The 22,235-nt window shown below is 48.2% G+C and overlaps 1 protein-coding gene across 1 annotated transcript in view; it reads left to right on the top strand.

The window, feature by feature from the left end:
* FBXO41 (F-box protein 41) overlaps window positions 1-22,235 on the top strand; it is a 457,910-nt gene that overhangs the window by 315,966 nt on the left and 119,709 nt on the right. The window lies entirely within an intron of this gene.

The following is a 22,235-nucleotide window of genomic DNA, read 5'->3' as shown; positions in this document are numbered from 1 at the left end:
CCCGCCATCTTTACTAGAATGACCCCCGCCACATTAGGATGGCTAGCGGGTCCGCGCGGATGGGAAGACCGTGCCTGCATATGATGGCGGTGTCTGCGAGACACCGCCATCCATATTATGAAAATTGCGTAGAAGAGCCTTTCCATGGTGGCGTTGCCGCCATGGAAAGGCTTGCGGTCTTTGCTGTTGGGGGCCCGTAGCGGGCCCCCAGGGTGTTGGGGGGTGAGAGGTGTACTCATTGCCATACACTACATGTCAGGCACTATGTGGTGCCTGCCATGTAGTGCATGGCAATGCCGTGCACAGTCCATTTACACTGCGAGTGGGTCTGCAGCCAGCAGATCCACCCGCAATGTAAATGGCCCAGGATGCACCCGCCACTGTTGCGGGCGCATCCTAATGTACATGGCGGGACCGCCGCGACTTCGGCAGTCGGTCCCTGGCTCCCTTAAGATGGCGGGCGGACTTTGTCCGCCCGCCATCGTAATGGAACCCTTAGTGTCTGCTCTTCAGACCAACTCCTTTTTCTCCACCCTTACATCACCCTTCTTCGTATCACCTCTCTCCTTTCCACTCACTCACACCTTCCCTGCTTGATCCTTCTCACCTCACTCCCCCCTTCCATCTACACTTCGCTTGTGTACGACCCATCCCTTCCTTGTTCAGCAGTGTGCCTGCTGCCCTACTCCTCAAGCATACACAACACCCCACACTTGTGCTGACATTAGGTGTGGTGTGCATGGTACACAACATCTCTTTTTCAGCTGCCCTCCAACTCAATCCATTCACTAAAGTCAGTGGTCTTTAATGACCCTCTAAAGGGTCGACCATCCCATCGCTTGTGGGATGGCATAACAAAGTCTAAAATGTTTACAACAATCAGTCTAAAAAACTACTAACTGACTACCATTATCATGAGATCATTCAGAATCCTTTCTCTCTTTAAAATCCCTTTCATAATGTTCTATTATCCACAGATCTAACTTCAGGCAGCACTTCAAATGGTGGCCCACCATGATGGTCGCATAGTTGGGACTACCAACACACACTCCAAAATACCACACTGCACCGAGAGCAGATCTATTCCATGGCCAGTGAGGGACCTCTCCACGCTTAACTGAACCCGAAACATTGCTTGCAACTTGTTGCTTGTTACGCATGCAACACACTCTCACAAAGCGCTTTACTACTTCGACAGTGGCCAGCCAACTGAAATCTTTGCATGTCTACAGTTTCATTGCCCTTATCCCCATGTGACCTTCAGCTACTAGTTCTAATACTTTCCTTCTAATTCAACAAAGCACCCCTGACAACCCCATCCTGGTCATTTCATGAAGTGATAACGAGGAGCTAGAGAACCATAAACAGAATGTATGCGCGAAGACGACAGGTCAGCGCACGCGGGCACCACCTGTAACCCAAAGAAAATCCCTCAACAACATTGCAGATCCCACACAAAACCCACCATCAACCACAACCCAAACAAGATGTTTCCTCCACATTATTGTACACATAATCACACCTGCATGAGACCAGCAACCATGGCGAAGCCTGCACAACTGTGTGTCAGTTGGTTAGTTATTCTGTTTGGATCTGGTATTTTTATTAAAAAAATATCGTATAGGGTTCTCTTTAAGCAAAGGTGGTCATCGTGGTCTTTAAACTCTAACATGGAATATGATCACGCCCCAAAATCCACACCTAAGTCTAATACGCTATATGTACAGGGCGTTGCAAAGAGACGAGATCTCCAGATGGTCTTTGTCTCACCCCCTCCATCCTATAATTTTCCTGTCTCAATGGTGCTTTGCATGACTTGAAGCCATTGCTGAGATTCAACTCTCATGTAGCTAAATTACTTGTTTGTGATTGGAGTGACTTCCATGAAAGGGAGAGATTTCAAAGCTGCCAGGGGTAGCCCCCAGGAGTGTGGCAGGACAGCGTTGCGAGGCATGCAGTATTATATACTGTAGTGTGGAAGCTTCGTGGAAGCTCCACCCACTCTCTGCCCATTGGCTATTGTCTTAAATGCTGCCTTCCGATTGGTTTGAGGCTTGTTAGTCCCTCCTCATTCATCATTTGTATCCTTCCACGGCTATTGGCCCCTTTACTCCTGACACTATTTTCTTTTAGGTCTCGCCTAGCGTTGCAGCGCGAATGCGCTTCTATAGCTTTGCGAGACATGCAGTATATACCATAGTGGGGAAGCTTCGTGGAAGCTCCGCCCACTCTCTGCCCATTGGCTTTTGTCTTAAATGCTGCCTTCCAATTGGTTTGAGGCATGTTAGTACCTCCTTATTTATTATTTGTATCCTTTCACGGCTATTGGCCCCTTTACTCCTAACACTATTTTCTTCCCTGTCTCCCCACTCCATCGCCCCCTCCCTCAGTCTGTGACTTCTCACCCTCACCCCCCCCCCCACCCCAACTCCCGTTCATGTTTTCTTGCCTACCGGCACTTCCGTTTTTCATCTTTATTATTGCCACCTTGAAATATGAGAGTTCAAGATGCGTGCTGTACAAAAACTTCTTGTGTTTAATGAACTAGATTTTAATGTTACTCTAAATATAATAAGACTCTAGGCAACATGCGGGGTATGCATGGCAACTGACACCACTTAGTTCACAAATGGCATTGTTGTCGTGCGGGAGGAGCGGCAGTGTTTTAACTCATGCTTAAAACAAGCGCTTTTAATAACTTCCTCTCAATTCAGTGCTATAATCTTGTGTACTGAGGTGACGCGCTAAAGAAATGCACTTTTTTAAATTCTGAAGAGACATTATCGCACATTTACATCACGTTTACTGTATTATAAACATGCCGATCGTTTTCACGGCTTGCCCACTGGCTCGTATACGCTTGGTTCGTCTCCGGCTGGCTCTACCTGTTAATTAATATATTGGCTCGCGCACCTCTAACAAAGAGAGATGAATGGATACATGACAGTGAGCCCGGTAGATGGTAGAGAAATAGACTGGTGCAGACAAACAGACAAAGTCAGTCTCCATTGCCTCACGTCAGAATCATCACTTTCAATAACCTGGAAATCTGCCTGCAACTCCCACATGCCCCAACCTCATCCCCCTAACCTATTCTTAGCAGAAGCGGCAAATTCTGAGCTGTGCCCTGCTGGTACAGAGGAGCACGTCAGAGTCTGTAGAAGCGCTGGGATCCTTAGCCTCTCCAGGCGGGCACCTATGTAGAAGTGACCCTTTTCAGGGGCCCACCAGTGCAAGGGTTCGCCCTTCTTTGTCCTTTAGTCCTCAGACCAACAAAATAGAGATTGGCATGGAAGCTGTAATATCAAAACAATAGTTTATTATCACTCATGAGTGGGACTACATCGATACAGAACCCTCAGGCAACGTATAAGGCAGTACATGGAATACAGAAACCAGGGTGCTTTTATACACCTTTTGTTGCAGTGTAAGCATGGAGACTCAAAAAGAGGCAGTTCAAGCATACACAGGAATAGCTCTTCATATATATGGACATACAGAAATCACTTAGTCAACAGAGTGGGAGGGGAAACTAAACTTCTTACATCAGTTGGAATAGCCGGACAGTTACACTCTAAACAATCAATCAATCAATCAAGAAATTTGTAGAGCACACTACTCACCCGTGAGGGTCTCAAGGCACTGGGGGGAGGGGTGCTGCTATTGCTCGAATAGCCAGGTCTTGAGTCACCTCCTGAAGGTTAGTAGGTCTTGGGTCTGCCGTAGAAGGATGGGGAGGGTGCTCCAGGTCTTGGCGGCAAGGTAGGAGAATGATCTGCCGCCGGAGGTTGCTCTTCGGATGCGGGGGACGGTGGCGAGGGCGCGGTCGGCCGAGCGGAGCTGGAGGTTCGGGGTGTAGAAGGAGAGTCGTCTGTTGAGGTATGCTGGTCCGGTCTCGTGGAGTGCCTTGTGTGCATGGGTGAGGAGCTTGAAGGTGATCCTCTTGTTGACGGGCAGCCAGTGCAGGTCTCTCAGGTGGGGTGTGATGTGGCTGTGACGTGGGATGTCGAGGATCAGGCGGGCCGAGGCGTTCTGTATGCGTTGCAGTCGTTTCAGTAGTTTGGCCGGGGCTCCCGCGTAGAGGGAGTTTCCGTAGTCCAGCCTGCTGCTGACGAGGGCCTGGGTGACCGTTTTTCTTGTGTCGGTGGGGATCCATCTGTAGATCTTGCGGAGCATGCGGAGGGTGTTGAAGCAGGAGGATGAGACGGCGTTGACTTGCTTGGTCATGGAGAGTGTTGAGTCGAGGACGAACCCCAGGTTGCGTGCGTGGTCGGTGGGCGTTGTAGCTGTTCCCAGGGTGGTCAGCCACCAGGAATCGTCCCAGGCTTAGGGGGTGGAGCCGAGGACGAGGACCTCCGTCTTGTCCGAGTTCAGCTTCAGACGACTGTTCTTCATCCATTCTGCGACAGCTTTCATTCCTTCGTGGAGGATGGTCTTGCCGGTGAGGGGGTCCTTGGTGAGGTGCATTCTAGCAGCTACAGGCCTTTCTGAGCATGCGCAGTGCTCTGGCTCAGTACTGAAGGAGTTAACTATAGTTGATGACTCAGGCAGAATAGCAAAGCAGGTGACAATGAAGACGGAAGGAGCACATGGCCAGCACATGGCTAACTAAAATGAATGCCAAAACAAAATGGCCTCAGCTCATGAGAACAGCGATTATGACGATTTCAACACCTAAGCCTTCCGGGTGCCTTCACACTCAGGATAAATGTAACCTGTAGTAACTCTGTCGTCTTGCTCTACCCTTGCAGGCTGACTCTTGGTTCTGAGCCGCTACGCCTAGACACCTCCGGGTATTAGTGCGTGTTACAAATATACATTTCATTTCATCTCATTTCATTTCATAAATGAATAAATTTTGTTCTGTGATTTAGTCGCCCCTCTGTGAGCACTGTCTGGTAGATGAAGCTCTGTGTTAATAAACACATTCAGAGAGGTGGTTGTGTACAAACAAACAACAGCCACAATACCATACGTTTTGAACGTGTAGTTAAATACCTGCTCATCGAGAACCTCATTGGCTGATCATTCCATTGCACTACCAAAATTACATTTGGACACATTTGCTCAACTGTAAAACACTCCCTTCTATGGGTCATTTAACAACTCGGGGCTTTGGGGTTAGTTAGCCTACTTTGGATGCTGTGTAAAAGAATAAATAGAAAAATTAATGCAATGAAACTAAGGAACCAGTACTGTCTAAAGCACTGTGAAAACTGACACGCATTCTGGCATTTTGTTTAGTTAATGTCGATTTTCTCATCGATGCGAGTAAAGTACTCTTAATATCTTAATGAAATCTGCACACTGTTAACTAATAGCACGCACACTGTTAACGAATAGCACCGGGCGACCTCTGACAACTAGCCAATTAATACATTTTCATGTACCCCCGAAGCCCCCATGCCCCCCGCCCCCCTGGCAAACTTCATTGCCTCCCAGTGTTTGGGGGATAACCAAGACACAGGAGAGTGAGTCAAATAGTCTAGAAAATGAAAGAGAAGTCGGGCTTCGGATTCACATGCTCCGATCCCGATTGCGTTGGTTAGTCTGTAAGCACTACTTTTATTAATGAGCTTCGCATTAGTAAAGCACCACGGTGTGAATATGTCGAACCACTTCACCCATGAGGTACGTGCCAAGCAATTGTTGACACAAACCACACTTTGCGTCTTTTTAAATATATTTATTACGAAGTGCAGGACCTTTCCGAGGGATATTGCACACTACATACATTCATTCCAAAAATAAAACATGTAGGTAAAAAACATTGCCATTTACAATGTCAATAGCTCTAACTCACAAATGCGAGACCTATTTGCATTGCAAATGCTTGTTGTGAAGGTGTAGTCGACCACTGGGTGGTGATGCGAGCACTGGCGAATACACGGCTGCGGTGCCTGGAAAACTGAGTGCCCCAATCCGACCTGGTCCTGACACACAGATCTTGGGCACCAGTAAGGGAGTGCAGGGGCAAGAAAACGAGGACCATTGTCAAATATTATTGTGGGTCGACAACACAGCAAGTCAAAAAGTATGCTTGAAGGTGCCCCTCCCAAAGAAGTGGGCTATGAGGAACAGTGGTCCCTAGACAACAAAAATTAAAAGCACAGTAGATAAATATAGACTAAGACTCAGTACTATATTCGGGTTTCTCCAGCCGGACAAATACGTTTTAATTTTAAGTTTTCAATGATTTAGAGCCAGATTTACCGGTGGGACACAAGCCTGCATCCAACCAACAAAGAGATCAACCAAAATTGACAATTACAAGGGGTACAAAATATAATACGGAATTATGACAAACAAACGGAAAAGGGCTCAGGCAAGAAGGTAGGTTTGCATGTTAGATATTGACATATGGCAAACAAAATTGCTTATGACACCAATACACGTCAGAGTTACATTATGGGTAGGTGTATATAGTGTACTTATAGGTCGACGACGTTTCGATCCCCTAGTCACATTTTGGGATCATCATCAGGACATTAAGTATTGCATGAATACATAACCTCCGCGGTGTTTGCTAACGTCGGGATGTGTAAAGTCCAGATTATGAACCAATTGTAATTGAAGGATCTGGTCTGTGGATAATTAATTAGAAAAGCCGTGTGTCCTTATGTAGAAAAGCAATGGTAGCGGCGGCCGAAGCCGGAAAGGAGTGACAATTGTAGCGGCAAGGACCTGGGAGGCCTGTAATTAGGCAGAGTGTGTGCCGAAACCAATGCAGGGCTGGATTAGAGACAACTAGCCCGTGTCCGCGATGCGGTGGGCGAGCAGGGTCACCATCGACATCGGATGCTAGCATCTATCCCTGCATAGCTAAGACGTGCCGACTTCGCCATACGGCGTTTTCCGAGGTCGATTGTGCCTAGAAAGCTAGGCTCAAAGTCCATCCTAGAGGAAGTTTACATAGATTGCAGAAATAGAATAAACTTGTACAGAAGGCACTGCTGAATGAGGTTTACATAGAAGCTGGTTTTTGAGGAAGCTAGGCTCAAAGTCCTTCCTAGAGGACGTTTACATAGATGGCACGGGTAGAATAAGATTGTACAGAAGGCGCTGCTGAATGAGGTTTACCTAAAAGCTGCTTCTGAAAAAAGCTTGCTTAGAAGTCCATCCTAGAGGAAGTTTACATAGATGGCAGGGCTAGAATAAGATTGTACAGAAGGCGCTGCTGAATGAGGTTTACCTAAAAGCTGCTTCTGAAAAAAGCTTGGATAGAAGTCCATCCTAGAGGAAGTTTACATAGATGGCAGGGCTAGAATAAGATTGTACAGAAGGCACTGCTGAATGAGGTTTACCTAAAAGCTGCTTTTGGAGAAAGCTTGGTTAGAAGTCCATCCCAGAGGAAGTTTACATAGATGGCAGGGCTAGAATAAGATTGTACAGAAGGCGCTGCTGAATGAGGTTTACCTAAAAGCTGCTTTTGGAGAAAGCTTGCTTAGAAGTCAATCCTAGAGGAAGTTTACATAGATGGCAGGGCTAGAATAAGATTGTACAGAAGGCACTGCTGAATGAGGTTTACCTAAAAGCTGCTTTTGGAGAAAGCTTGGTTAGAAGTCCATCCCAGAGGAAGTTTACATAGATGGCAGGGCTAGAATAAGATTGTACAGAAGGCGCTGCTGAATGAGGTTTACCTAAAAGCTGCTTTTGGAGAAAGCTTGCTTAGAAGTCAATCCTAGAGGAAGTTTACATAGATGGCAGGGCTAGAATAAGATTGTACAGAAGGCACTGCTGAATGAGGTTTACCTAAAAGCTGCTTTTGGAGAAAGCTTGGTTAGAAGTCCATCCTAGAGGAAGTTTACATAGATGGCAGGGCTAGAATAAGATTGTACAGAAGGCACTGCTGAATGAGGTTTACCTAAAAGCTGCTTTTGGAGAAAGCTTGCTTAGAAATCCACCCTAGAGGAAGTTTACATAGATGGCAGGGCTAGAATAAAATCAGAAGGCACTGCTGAATGAGGTTTACATAGAATATGCTTCTGGAAAAAGATAGGCTCAAAGTCCGTCCTAGAGGACGCTTACATAATGGTACAGTTAAAATAAGCTTCGATAGATGGCGCTGCTGGACGAGGTTTAACATAGAAGGCACTTGCATGGCAGGCACTGCTGGCAGAAGATCAGCTAAAAGACTGAGCAGAATGCCACTCTCATTTGAGGCGCTGCTGGGGGATGAAGGCACTGCTGGAAGAAGCTCACTATGAAGGCATTGCTATCACATTGAAAGCACTGCTGGAACTCTCTACCTATGAAGGCACTGCTAGGGCAAACAAACTGCTAGAAGAAGCTCACTATGAAGGCTCTACCAGACGAAGCTCACATTGAAAGCACTGCAGGAAGAAGCTCAATATGAAGGCCCTGCTGGAGGATGCTCACTATGAGGGCACTGCTGGAAGAAGCTCACTATGAAGGCTCTGCCAGAGGAAGCTCACATTGAAGGCACTGCTGGAAGAAGCTCACTATGAGGGCTCTGCCAGAGGACGCTCACATTGAAGGCACTGCAGGAAGAAGCTCAACTATGAAGGTTCTGCTACAGGAAGCTCACATTGAAAGCACTGCAGGGAGAAGCTCACTATGAAGGCTCTGCCAGAGGACGCTCACATTGAAAGCACTGCAGGAAGAAGCTCACTATGAAGGCTCTGCTAGAGGACGCTCACATTGAAGGCACTGCAGGAAGAAGCTCACTATGAAGGCTCTGCTGGAGGAAGCTCACATTGAAAGCACTGCAGGAAGAAGCTCACTATGAAGGCTCTGCTAGAGGACGCTCACATTGAAAGCACTGCAGGAAGAAGCTCACTATGAAGGCTCTGCTGGAGGAAGCTCACATTGAAAGCACTGCAGGAAGAAGCTCACTATGAAGGCTCTGCCAGAGGACGCTCACATTGAAAGCACTGCAGGAAGAAGCTCACTATGAAGGCTCTGCTGGAGGAAGCTCACATTGAAAGCACTGCAGGAAGAAGCTCACTATGAGGGCTCTGCCAGCGGACGCTCACATTGAAAGCACTGCAGGAAGATGCTCACTCTGAAGGCTCTGCCAGAGGACGCTCACATTGACGGCACTGCAGGAAGAAGCTCACTATGAGGGCTCTGCCAGAGGAAGCTCACATTGACGGCACTGCAGGAAGAAGCTCACAATGAAGGCTCTCCCAGAGGACACTCACATTGAAAGCACTGCAGGAAGAAGCTCACATTGAAGGCACTGCTAGAGGACGCTCACATTGAAGGCACTGCAGGAAGAAGCTCACTATGAAGGCTCTGCTAGAGGAAGCTCACATTGACGGCACTGCTGGAAGAAGCTCACTATGAAGGCTCTGCTGGAGGAAGCTCACATTGAAAGCACTGCTGGAAATAGCTCACTATGAAGGCTCTGCTGGAGGAAGCTCACATTGACGGCACTGCTAGAAAAAGCTCACTATGAAGGCTCTGCCAGACGAAGCTCACATTGAAAGCACTGCAGGAAGAAGCTCACTATGAAGGCTCTGCTAGAGGAAGCTCACATTGACGGCACTGCTGGAAGAAGCTCACTATGAAGGCTCTGCTGGAGGAAGCTCACATTGAAAACACTGCTGGAAATAGCTCACTATGAAGGCTCTGCTGGAGGAAGCTCACATTGACGGCACTGCTGGAAGAAGCTCACTATGAAGGCCCTGCTGGAGGACGCTCACTATGAGGGCACTGCTGGAAGAAGCTCACTATGAAGGCTCTGCTGGAGGAAGTTCACTATGAAGGTTCTGCTACAGGAAGCTCACATTGAAGGCACTGCAGGAAGAAGCTCACTATGAAGGCTCTGCCAGAGGAAGCTCTTTGAAGGCACTGCAGGAAGAAGCTCACTATGAAGGCTCTGCCAGAGGAAGCTCACATTGAAAGCACTGCAGGAAGAAGCTCACAATGAAGGCTCTGCCAGAGGAGGCTCACATTGAAGGCACTGCAGGAAATAGCTCACTATGAAGGCTCTGCTAGAAGACGCTCACATTGAAGGCACTGCAGGAAGAAGCTCACTATGAAGGCTCTGCTAGAGGACGCTCACATTGAAGGCACTGCAGGAAGAAGCTCACTATGAAGGCTCTGCTAGAGGACGCTCACATTGAAGGCACTGCAGGAAGAAGCTCACTATGAAGGCTCTGCTGGAGGAAGCTCACATTGAAAGCACTGCAGGAAGAAGCTCACTATGAAGGCTCTGCCAGAGGACGCTCACATTGAAAGCACTGCAGGAAGAAGCTCACTATGAAGGCTCTGCTGGAGGAAGCTCACATTGAAAGCACTGCAGGAAGAAGCTCACTATGAGGGCTCTGCCAGCGGACGCTCACATTGAAAGCACTGCAGGAAGATGCTCACTCTGAAGGCTCTGCCAGAGGACGCTCACATTGAAGGCACTGCAGGAAGATGCTCACTATGAAGGCTCTGCCAGAGGACGCTCACATTGAAGGCACTGCAGGAAGAAGCTCACTATGAAGGCTCTGCCAGAGGACGCTCACATTGACGGCACTGCAGGAAGAAGCTCACTATGAGGGCTCTGCCAGAGGAAGCTCACATTGACGGCACTGCAGGAAGAAGCTCACAATGAAGGCTCTCCCAGAGGACACTCACATTGAAAGCACTGCAGGAAGAAGCTCACATTGAAGGCACTGCTAGAGGACGCTCACATTGAAGGCACTGCAGGAAGAAGCTCACTATGAAGGCTCTGCTAGAGGAAGCTCACATTGACGGCACTGCTGGAAGAAGCTCACTATGAAGGCTCTGCTGGAGGAAGCTCACATTGAAAGCACTGCTGGAAATAGCTCACTATGAAGGCTCTGCTGGAGGAAGCTCACATTGACGGCACTGCTACAAAAAGCTCACTATGAAGGCTCTGCCAGACGAAGCTCACATTGAAAGCACTGCAGGAAGAAGCTCACTATGAAGGCTCTGCTAGAGGAAGCTCACATTGACGGCACTGCTGGAAGAAGCTCACTATGAAGGCTCTGCTGGAGGAAGCTCACATTGAAAACACTTCTGGAAATAGCTCACTATGAAGGCTCTGCTGGAGGAAGCTCACATTGACGGCACTGCTGGAAGAAGCTCACTATGAAGGCCCTGCTGGAGGACGCTCACTATGAGGGCACTGCTGGAAGAAGCTCACTATGAAGGCTCTGCTGGAGGAAGTTCACTATGAAGGTTCTGCTACAAGAAGCTCACATTGAAAGCACTGCTGGAAGAAGCTCACTATGAAGGCTCTGCCAGAGGAAGCTCACATTGAAAGCACTGCAGGAAGAAGCTCACTATGAGGGCTCTGCCAGCGGACGCTCACATTGAAAGCACTGCAGGAAGATGCTCACTCTGAAGGCTCTGCCAGAGGAAGCTCACATTGAAAGCACTGCAGGAAGAAGCTCACAATGAAGGCTCTGCCAGAGGAGGCTCACATTGAAGGCACTGCAGGAAATAGCTCACTATGAAGGCTCTGCTAGAAGACGCTCACATTGAAGGCACTGCAGGAATAAGCTCACTATGAAGGCTCTGCTAGAGGAAGCTCACATTGAAGGCACTGCTGGAAGAAGCTCACTATGAAGGCTCTGCCAGAGAACGCTCACATTGAAGGCACTGCAGGAAGAAGCTCACTATGAAGGCTCTGCCAGAGGACGCTCGCATTGAAGGCACTGCAGGAAGAAGCTCACTATGAAGGCTCTGCCAGAGGACGCTCACATTGACGGCACTGCTGGAAGAAGCTCACTATGAAGGCTCTGCCAGAGGACGCTCACATTGACGGCACTGCTGGAAGAAGCTCACTATGAAGGCTCTGCTAGAGCACGCTCACATTGAAGGCACTGCAGGAAGAAGCTCACTATGAAGGCTCTGCCAGAGGAAGCTCACATTGAAGGCACTGCAGGAAGAAGCTCACTATGAAGGCTCTCCCAGAGGACACTCACATTGAAGGCACTGCTAGAAGAAGCTCACTATGAAGGCTCTGCCAGAGGACGCTCACATTGACGGCACTGCTGGAAGAAGCTCACTATGAAGGCTCTGCCGGAGGAAGCTCACATTGACGGCAATGCTGGAAGAAGCTCACTATGAAGGCTCTGCTAGAGGAAGCTCACATTGAAGGCACTGCAGGAAGAAGCTCACTATGAAGGCTCTGCCAGAGGACGCTCATTGAAAGCACTGCTAGAAGATGCTCACAATGAAGGCTCTGCCAGAGGACGCTCACATTGAAGGCACTGCAGGAAGAAGCTCACTATGAAGGCTCTGCCAGAGGAAGCTCACATTGAAAGCACTGCAGGAAGAAGCTCACTATGAAGGCTCTGCCAGAGGAGGCTCACATTGAAGGCACTGCAGGAAATAGCTCACTATGAAGGCTCTGCTAGAAGACGCTCACATTGAAGGCACTGCAGGAATAAGCTCACTATGAAGGCTCTGCTAGAGGAAGCTCACATTGAAGGCACTGCTGGAAGAAGCTCACTATGAAGGCTCTGCCAGAGAACGCTCACATTGAAGGCACTGCAGGAAGAAGCTCACTATGAAGGCTCTGCCAGAGGACGCTCGCATTGAAGGCACTGCAGGAAGAAGCTCACTATGAAGGCTCTGCCAGAGGACGCTCACATTGACGGCACTGCTGGAAGAAGCTCACTATGAAGGCTCTGCCAGAGGACGCTCACATTGACGGCACTGCTGGAAGAAGCTCACTATGAAGGCTCTGCTAGAGCACACTCACATTGAAGGCACTGCAGGAAGAAGCTCACTATGAAGGCTCTGCCAGAGGAAGCTCACATTGAAGGCACTGCAGGAAGAAGCTCACTATGAAGGCTCTCCCAGAGGACACTCACATTGAAGGCACTGCTAGAAGAAGCTCACTATGAAGGCTCTGCCAGAGGACGCTCACATTGACGGCACTGCTGGAAGAAGCTCACTATGAAGGCTCTGCCGGAGGAAGCTCACATTGACGGCACTGCTGGAAGAAGCTCACTATGAAGGCTCTGCTAGAGGAAGCTCACATTGAAGGCACTGCAGGAAGAAGCTCACTATGAAGGCTCTGCCAGAGGACGCTCATTGAAAGCACTGCTAGAAGATGCTCACAATGAAGGCTCTGCTAGAGGACGCTCACATTGAAGGCACTGCTGGAAGAAGCTCACTATGAAGGCTCTGCCAGAGGACGCTCACATTGAAGGCACTGCAGGAAGAAGCTCACTATGAAGGCTCTGCCAGAGGAAGCTCACATTGAAAGCACTGCAGGAAGAAGCTCACTATGAAGGCTCTGCCAGAGGAAGCTCACATTGAAGGCACTGCAGGGAGAAGCTCACTATGAAGGCTCTGCCAGAGGACGCTCACATTGAAGGCACTGCAGGGAGAAGCTCACTATGAAGGCTCTACCAGACGAAGCTCACATTGAAAGCACTGCAGGAAGAAGCTCAATATGAAGGCCCTGCTGGAGGATGCTCACTATGAAGGCTCTACCAGACGAAGCTCACATTGAAAGCACTGCAGGAAGAAGCTCAATATGAAGGCCCTGCCGGAGGAAGCTCACATTGACGGCACTGCTGGAAGAAGCTCACTATGAAGGCTCTGCCAGAGGACGCTCACATTGAAGGCACTGCTGGAAGAAGCTCACTATGAAGGCTCTGCTAGAGGACGCTCACATTGAAGGCACTGCAGGAAGAAGCTCACTATGAGGGCTCTGCCAGACGAAGCTCACATTGAAAGCACTGCTGGAAGAAGCTCACTATGAGGGCTCTGCCAGAGGACGCTCACATTGAAAGCACTGCAGGAAGAAGCTCACTATGAAGGCCCTGCTAGAGGACGCTCACATTGAAGGCACTGCTGGAAGAAGCTCACTATGAAGGCTCTGCTAGAGGACGCTCACATTGAAGGCACTGCAGGAAAAAGCTCACTATGAAGGCTCTGCCAGAGGAAGCTCACATTGAAGGCTCTGCTGGAAGAAGCTCACTATGAGGGCTCTGCCAGAGGAAGCTCACATTGACGGCACTGCAGGAAGAAGCTCACTATGAAGGCTCTGCCAGAGGACGCTCACATTGAAAGCACTGCAGGAAGAAGCTCACAATGAAGGCACTGCTAGAGGAAGCTCACATTGAAAGCACTGCAGGAAGAAGCTCACATTGAAAGCACTGCTAGAGGAAGCTCACATTGAAGGCACTGCAGGAAGAAGCTCACAATGAAGGCTCTGCTGGAAATAGCTCACTATGAAGGCTCTGCCAGAAGAAGCTCACATTGACGGCACTGCTGGAATTTGCTCACTATGAAGGCTCTGCCAGAAGAAGCTCACATTGACGGCACTGCTAGAAGAAGCTCACTATGAAGGCCCTGCTGGAGGACGCTCACTCTGAGGGCACTGCTGGAAGAAGCTCACTATGAAGGCCCTGCTGGAGGACGCTCACTATGAGGGCTCTGCCAGACGAAGCTCACATTGAAAGCACTGCAGGAAAAAGCTCACTATGAAGGCTCTGCCAGAGGACGCTCACATTGACGGCACTGCAGGAATAAGCTCACTCTGAAGGCTCTGCCAGATGACGCTCACATTGAAGGCACTGCAGGAAGAAGCTCACTATGAAGGCTCTGCCAGAGGAAGCTCGCATTGAAAGCACTGCAGGAAATAGCTCACTATGAGGGCTCTGCCAGACGAAGCTCACATTGAAAGCACTGCAGGAAGAAGCTCACTCTGAAGGCTCTGCTAGAGGATGCTCACATTGAAGGCACTGCAGGAATAAGCTCACTCTGAAGGCTCTGCCAGATGACGCTCACATTGAAGGCACTGCAGGAAGAAGCTCACTATGAAGGCTCTGCCAGAGGAAGCTCACATTGAAAGCACTGCAGGAAGAAACTCACTATGAAGGCTCTGCCAGAGGACGCTCACATTGACGGCACTGCTGGAAGAAGGTCACTATGAAGGCTCTGCCGGAGGAAGCTCACATTGACGGCACTGCAGGAAGAAGCTCACTATGAAGGCTCTGCCAGAGGACGCTCATTGAAGGCACTGCAGGAAGAAGCTCACTGTGAAGGCTCTGCTAGAGGAAGCTCACATTGAAGGCACTGCAGGAAGAAGCTCACTATGAAGGCTCTGCTAGAGGACGCTCACATTGAAGGCACTGCTGGAAGAAGCTCACTATGAAGGCTCTGCTAGAGGACGCTCACATTGAAGGCACTGCAGGAAGAAGCTCACAATGAAGGCTCTGCTAGAGGACGCTCACATTGAAGGCACTGCTGGAAGAAGCTCACTATGAAGGCTCTGCTAGAGGACGCTCACATTGAAGGCACTGCAGGAAGAAGCTCACTATGAAGGCTCTGCTAGAGGACGCTCACATTGAAAGCACTGCTGGAAGAAGCTCACTACGGAGTCTCTGCCAGAGGAAGCTCACATTGAAGGCACTGCAGGAAGAAGCTCACTATGAAGGCTCTGTCAGAGGAAGCTCACATTGAAGGCTCTGCAGGAAGAAGCTCACTATGAAGGCTCTGCCAGGGGAGGCTCACATTGAAGGCACTGCAGGAAGAAGCTCACAATGAAGGCTCTGCCAGGGGAGGCTCACATGAAGGCACTGCAGGAAGAAGCTCACTATGAAGGCTCTGCCAGAGGAAGCTCACATTGAAAGCACTGCTGGAAGAAGCTCACTGTGAAGGCTCTGCCAGGGAAGGCTCACATTGAAAGCACTGCAGGAAGATGCTCACTATGAAGGCTCTGCCAGAGGACGCTCGCATTGAAGGCACTGCAGGAAGAAGCTCACTATGAAGGCTCTGCCAGAGGACGCTCACATTGAAGGCACTGCAGGAAGAAGCTCACTACGGAGTCTCTGCCAGAAGACGCTCACATTGAAAGCACTGCAGGAAGAAGCTCACTATGAAGGCTCTGCTGGAGGACGCTCACATTGGAGACATGGCTGGGAGACGCTTGCTTAGAAGGAACTGCAGGAGAAGGATCACACAAAGGGTAGGGCTGAAGAAAGCTAGATACTGGTGAAGAACATTAGCATACAAGACACTCCCGAAAAAGCTAACATCAAAGGCAGTGCCGAAGAAAGCCAGCATAGAAGGCACTGCTGAAGAAGCTGACTACAAGGCTCTGCTGAAGAAATGGGCATAGGAAGCTCTGCTGAAGAAAGCTAGTGTCCTCAAACACTAGTATAGAAGGTACAGCTGTAGAAAGCTAGAAAAGACACCAGTGCTGTTGAAGCTGGCCTAGACGGCACTGCTAGAGAAAGCTAACATAGAAGGCACTGCTAGAGAAAGCTCTTAGAGAAAGCATTTTTGCAGAAGCTCACTTTGAGATCCTACTGGAAGAAGCTCACTTAGAAGGCTTTGCTCACAAAGTTAGCGTTGAAAGCCTTGATGAAGAAAGCTAACATAGGCGATACTGCTGAAGATGTCATAGAACGTCCTACAGAAGAAAGCTAACACAAGGCACTGCTGAAGAATATTAGTGTATAAAGTACTACTGAAGCAGCTAGTATAAAAGGCACTACTGAAGATGCTAGCATACAAGGCACTGCTGAAGAAGCTTGCATAGGAGGCACTGTGAATGAAATCTAGCATAGATGGCGTTGCTGAAGAAAGCTATCATAAAAGGCACAGCAGAAGAAGCTTTCATAGAAAGCACAGTGGAAGAAGCTAGAATAGAATGCATTGCAGAAGGAAACTAGCATAGAAGGCACTGCTGCAGAAGCTAGCATAGACGGTACTGCTGCAGAAGTAGCATAAAAGGCACTGCTGCAGAACCTAGCATAGAAGAAACTGCTGTAGAAGCTAGCATAGAAGGCACTGTGGGGGAGAACGAACATAGAAGGCACTGCGGAAGAAGCTAGCATAGAGGGCACTGCTGCAGAAGCTACCATATAAGGCACTGCATATGCTAGCATAAAAAGGCACTGCTGCAGAAGCTATCATAGAAGGCACTGCTGCAGGACCTAGCATAGAAGGCACTGCATAGGCTAGCATAAAAAGGCACTGCTGCAGAACCTAGCATAGAAGGCACTGCTGCAGAATCTAGCATAGCAGACACTGCTGTAGAACCTAGCATAGAAGATACTGCTGTAGAAGCTAGCATAGAGGGCACTGCTGCAGTAGCTAGCATAGAAAGCACTGCATAAGCTAACATAAAAAGGCACTGCTGCAGAACCTAGCATAGAAGGCACTGCTGCAGAATCTAGCATAGAAGGCACTGCTGCGGTAGCTAGCATAGAAGGCACTGCATAAGCTAACATAAAAAGGCACTGCTGCAGAACCTAGCATAGAAGGCACTGCTGCAGAATCTAGCATAGAAGGCACTGCTGCAGTAGCTAGCATAGAAGGCACTGCATAAGCTAACATAAAAAGGCACTGCTGCAGAACCTAGCATAGAAGGCACTGCTGCAGAACCTAGCATAGAAGGCACCTCATAGGCTAGCATAAAAAGGCACTGCTGCAGAAGCTAACAGAGAAGGCACTGCAGAGGAAAGCTATCATTTAGGGAGAATCTATCCTTGGGCGCTACCTGGGGAAGTTGACACTAACCTCGCGTTTGGAGTGAGCTCACTTTGACGGTCTCCTCACCTGTGGTAGCATCAGGTGGGATCGGGGTCCGAGTGCTCCCCCTCTCTGTGGTGAGAGAGCCGGACCGCCCTCTCTGAGCCTGATGAACACGCCCCCCATAAGAGAGGCCAGGGTGTCCCTGAAAACACCCTCTGCTGAAGCCAGGAGATCCCGCACTGTTTGCAGTGTTACCACAACCGATATAAATGATTTATTTTATGCATCTGCACATCCCCTCGGCACTTGTAAGGCACGGAAGTGGCTTTAGAGCAAAGCAACGGAAGCGCCGATGCACATGCACAGGGGCCGTCAATTAGATGTGTTTCTGCTGAGGATGCACTAAATGTGTCTAGTTTTAAGTGCGCATTTACCTGCCGGCGGTGATTTGTATTCGATGCATTATAGAACGAGGGTTGTTTGTTTTATCTGAGTCTGATTTTTGATTATGGGTTTTGTTTTTTCAAGAACATGAACTGAAAAGTAAATTTCGGGTGGATGCAACCTGATGAGCAATAAAAACCAGTCATAGCAGTGATTTTACCTCTCACCTAAGGAAATCCACAATCTGTGAACTGAAACCACCTTCCTGTGTTATCCATCAAGATTAATTTTCAAAGAAGCTCTTTGTGGATGGAAGTATGTATATATTTGTGTCTTGTATTTGTAGGGTGAGGGAGGTTTAAGTGCTAACATGTACCCGAGGGCTTCTGGGCGCTCCAGAATAGGTTTCTGAGCTGTAATATCACAGGGCAATCCAGCAGATAGTTATACAGGTAAAGCCATGATGTCAGGCCTTCCTGACGTTTAATAAGTTCTTTTCTGTTCGTGATGCTACGCGGGTTGGGGGTTGATTCGGTGGTTGGTGGCCCCTCTCCTATAATCCCCCGCCCATCGGAGAGAGGTTTCTCTCCTCCCCCACCCCACTTTACCACTCATTTTCCCAGTTACCCAGAGATGTGATGGGGGGGGGGGGGGGGGACTGCTGTCAAAGGAAGCTTGTTTCTGTATCTGCTTCCTGCTGCTGCTAGTTTTTCGTTTGATAATATTAACGTGCAACATTAATTTTGTGAGCTTGGTCCACAGTGACGGCTCCTCCTCTAAGGCGCAGGAGTGTCGCCTCACTGCTTTGAAGCAGTAAAAGAAAGGAAACATAAAATGACAGTAACTCGAGGTTATTATCATTTTATGTTTGCCTGCTGCTGCAGGTTTGCGGGCGGGGCTGAGCTGCTCCGATGAGAGAGGAGCAGGGGAAGGAGTGGTTTTGTCCACTCCAAGTGTGCATGAATGTTTGGCCGGCATTCTCGGGCTGGTCAAACATTCATGCGGACTTTACATGTTCTCCATGCAGGCTGCATTATGGCCCAGGCCCCCAATCCCTGTCTGAGCACCGAACCATGGTGCTCAGACCAATCACAACACTGCATTGCAGCGTTGTGGTTGGTCAGGGAAGGCTGGTTGCGCTTCCTGGTTCCTGTTCCTGGCCCAAGTCCAACAGACGCGGGACGCAGCGATAAAGTAGGTGGTTTTTTTTAAACTTTTGTTTTACATAGCCCTTCCTCCTCCCCTCCCCCATCCGTGCCGGCCACCAGTGGGCTCGGATACTGTCCACACTTGCCTCCTTGGTTCTTTATTAGGACTGGATACTTTTGTTTGCTACAAACTGCAACTGTACTGTTTTTCTTGTGCATTGTCTAATGCGCTGATCATATAAAACACACGTTAAAAAAAAATGGTTTTCCTTTTGCAGGATGAAAGGTAGTGCGCACCAAAGGGACATAGCAACAACTGGGAAGGCCCTCCCTCAAGATTGAAAACGTTTAAAATTTGGGACAAGTTTGCATGTTTTGGGCTGCAGTGAACCCCGTTTCTGTCCCGTTAAAAGTGTCTCTAAGCCAATTGGATGTATTTTTTTTACTATGAATCAAATCTAGCATTGGTCTTAAAGTATGCTGGTAGCATGGGGAGACTTACCCTGGTGAGCAAATGATCGCGCAACACTATTTGTAGACAAGTCATTTTATTCAAGAAATCTCTTGCACTCCTCAGGCAAATGGCGGGTGACGATGCCAAAGGGTTAGAGGAACGACAGTAACTGTAGTCGTCAAATGGTATATTTCAACAGGGAGAACCTCTGTTAGGGACAGGCACAGCAGGTCTGAAACCACTGCAGTCCAAGCTAGCTTTAGAGAGTCCAAGTTGCCAAGCTATGATGTCTTCTCCGGCTCTGACCAGAATCTACATTTGGCCGGTTCCTATTAGTCCCTCATTCTTTTCTGGAGTTGCATCCTGCATTGTCTTGTCTTTCAATTACTCTTGGCTTTCAAACGACCCAACATGTCCTAAGAGTTTAACCCTTGGTGTTCCCTGGTGAGAGACTCTAACCTTTACTTGAATTTTTCCACTTTTGTTCCCACTTTCTACATTTTTGCTATAATAAAATAGTGAATTACCATTATTTTAAATTCTTCAAATGTTCTTATGTACTCCATTCTGCATCGTCATCCATAAATACATCCTAAAGGTACCATGGCCTTTCCGTAAGTAGTTTAAGGAGTTTTGGCAATGTAGGTGGATAAAGGTGGTGGGTTTTTATTTTACATTTCTATACAGATTTTGAGGGTTTGCTGCAGACACACAGTTTTTTTTTCTCTCTCTCTCCCAATCACAGGGAAGGACATTATACTTTGTTTAAACTATGGTAGATGGGCCACATACTTTCTTTGTTACCCTCTTGTCCCTGTGCATCACACTGATCCTCTTTCAAGTGACGGGGCGGAGCTGCGATACAGGACATCATTGGTTGGCCGTTCCGTGGCCATCGTTGTTTGGCCATTCCTTGGCCATCATTGGTTGGCTGTTACTTGACCATCATTGGTTGGCCATTCCTTGACCATCATTGGTTGGCTGTTCCTTGACCATCTTTGTTTTGTCGGTCCTTGGCCATCATTGGTCAGCCGTTCTTTGACCATCACTGGTTGGCCGTTTCTTGACCATCATTGGTTCGCCGTTCCTTGACCATCATTGGTTCGCCGTTCCTTGAGTGACAATTGGAACTCTCCGTGTACGCCATTTTACATGCTAATTAAGGCCGTAGTATGAAGGCAATGCAATCCATCATTGTTTATCAGAAGCAGCACAAAGTGCTTTCTCTGGCTGTTCTTTGTTTATTGTCCTTTATTGAAACATTTTCATTATAGAAACTGAACAAAGTGTGCTGCCTGACCAATGCCCGTGCTCTGTATCACTGTCAGTGGCATAACAAAACTTGAGGGGACACCCCTGCAAAGTACCTGGAGGGAGACCCGCACACTCCGGACCCAGCGATGAGCTCTTCAGCCAGCAATCTTCATGGATTGGTCTGTTGTTGGGTCATTCACATTTTATATCTGCCCGCTACAGCCAGTGGTTAGCCTACTTCAGCCACTGGCTAGCTACACTGTGAGTGACAACATTCCCCTCTTTCACAAGGAGCACATGCGCACACACAAGCACACACAAAGTAGTTCCTTCAGTGCCATGAACTACTACTGCCGCAGTGTGTGATTTTGAGATCAAAAAATTGATTAGCTTCTAGCCAAGTTTGTTGTTTTTTCAAGGTCTTAGCAGCTCTTCCACCAATACAGTTTTACAAAACCTGAGACAAAACAAAATAAGCATTGGCAAAGCCAAATGACTGGTGGCCAGCACAAGACCTATTGTCTTTGCCAGTACCTCATAATCTGTCTGTTCTCTCCCCCCCTCCCACCTAGTTGTCCTTCAATGTGTTATCAAAATGACAATATCCTGCAACCAGGGAGAAATTCCAAAAGTGAATTTTGATGTTGACTCCTGGGTGAGCAATAACTCCTAAGTAAACACAGATAAAACCAAGAGGTCAACACAATCCTGAGCCTTAGCCTTCAGAACTTTGTCCCTCTCAATTTGACACTTCCCCCATTCCTGCTACTTTCATTCACAACCTTGGAGTCTACTGTGACCATAACCTTTACCATAACAGTCTGATCTGCCGGATTTCCGCAACCTGTTTTTCCAAATGAGGCTTCTCCGAAAATGATTCACCTCTGGACATCTGGTTGTGTTAGCCACCATTTTAAATTGTATTAACCATTGCAATTCTCTTCACCTTGGCTCTCCTGCTAAATTTCTACAGCTCCTTCAACATATTCAGAATATAGCTTTTTAGGTCATTTGTAATCTTCCTTCATAACCTACATCACTCGCTTTCTTCACTCTCTTCATTGGCTCCCTACATTTTAAGGCCCTGTGCTCCCAAGGCCTTTCATCATATTGAGACTCTTTACCTACAGGACACATTTTCTCACTATACTGCTCCCTGTATTCTGGAATTTTCCTCGTACAACCTCCTTATGGTACCTTAGCGTGAGTGGGCCCATGCTGGTGGCCGCACCTCTTCTGATGCTATAGCCAAACATTGAAACCACCTTCCCCTGCGTCTTTGCATCACTAACCAAATCTTGCCTTTTTGAAAAGCCTTCAAAACATGGCTATTTGTTCACCCGCTTAGTCTAGTCACCACTGATCTTACTTAGAGCTAGGACACCTTTCCAGGTATTTTCACGCTGTACAAATCTTCAAAATAAGTAGACTGTGGAGGCTCTCATATGAGTTATCTTGCAAGTGATTGGGCTTCTCCTTTTGTCGATGGTTGACCAGTTGCAAATTCCAATGATCTAAGCATGGATACCAATCTTGGTTAGCCAAGAGGCGGTGAATCACAATTGCTGAGA

The sequence above is a fragment of the Triturus cristatus genome, chromosome 2_2 (assembly GCF_964204655.1).
Source record: "Triturus cristatus chromosome 2_2, aTriCri1.1, whole genome shotgun sequence".
Classification (NCBI taxonomy): Eukaryota; Metazoa; Chordata; class Amphibia; order Caudata; family Salamandridae; genus Triturus; species Triturus cristatus.
Note: the sequence above shows the minus strand (reverse complement) of the source record. Positions and strands in the feature narration are given on the sequence as shown.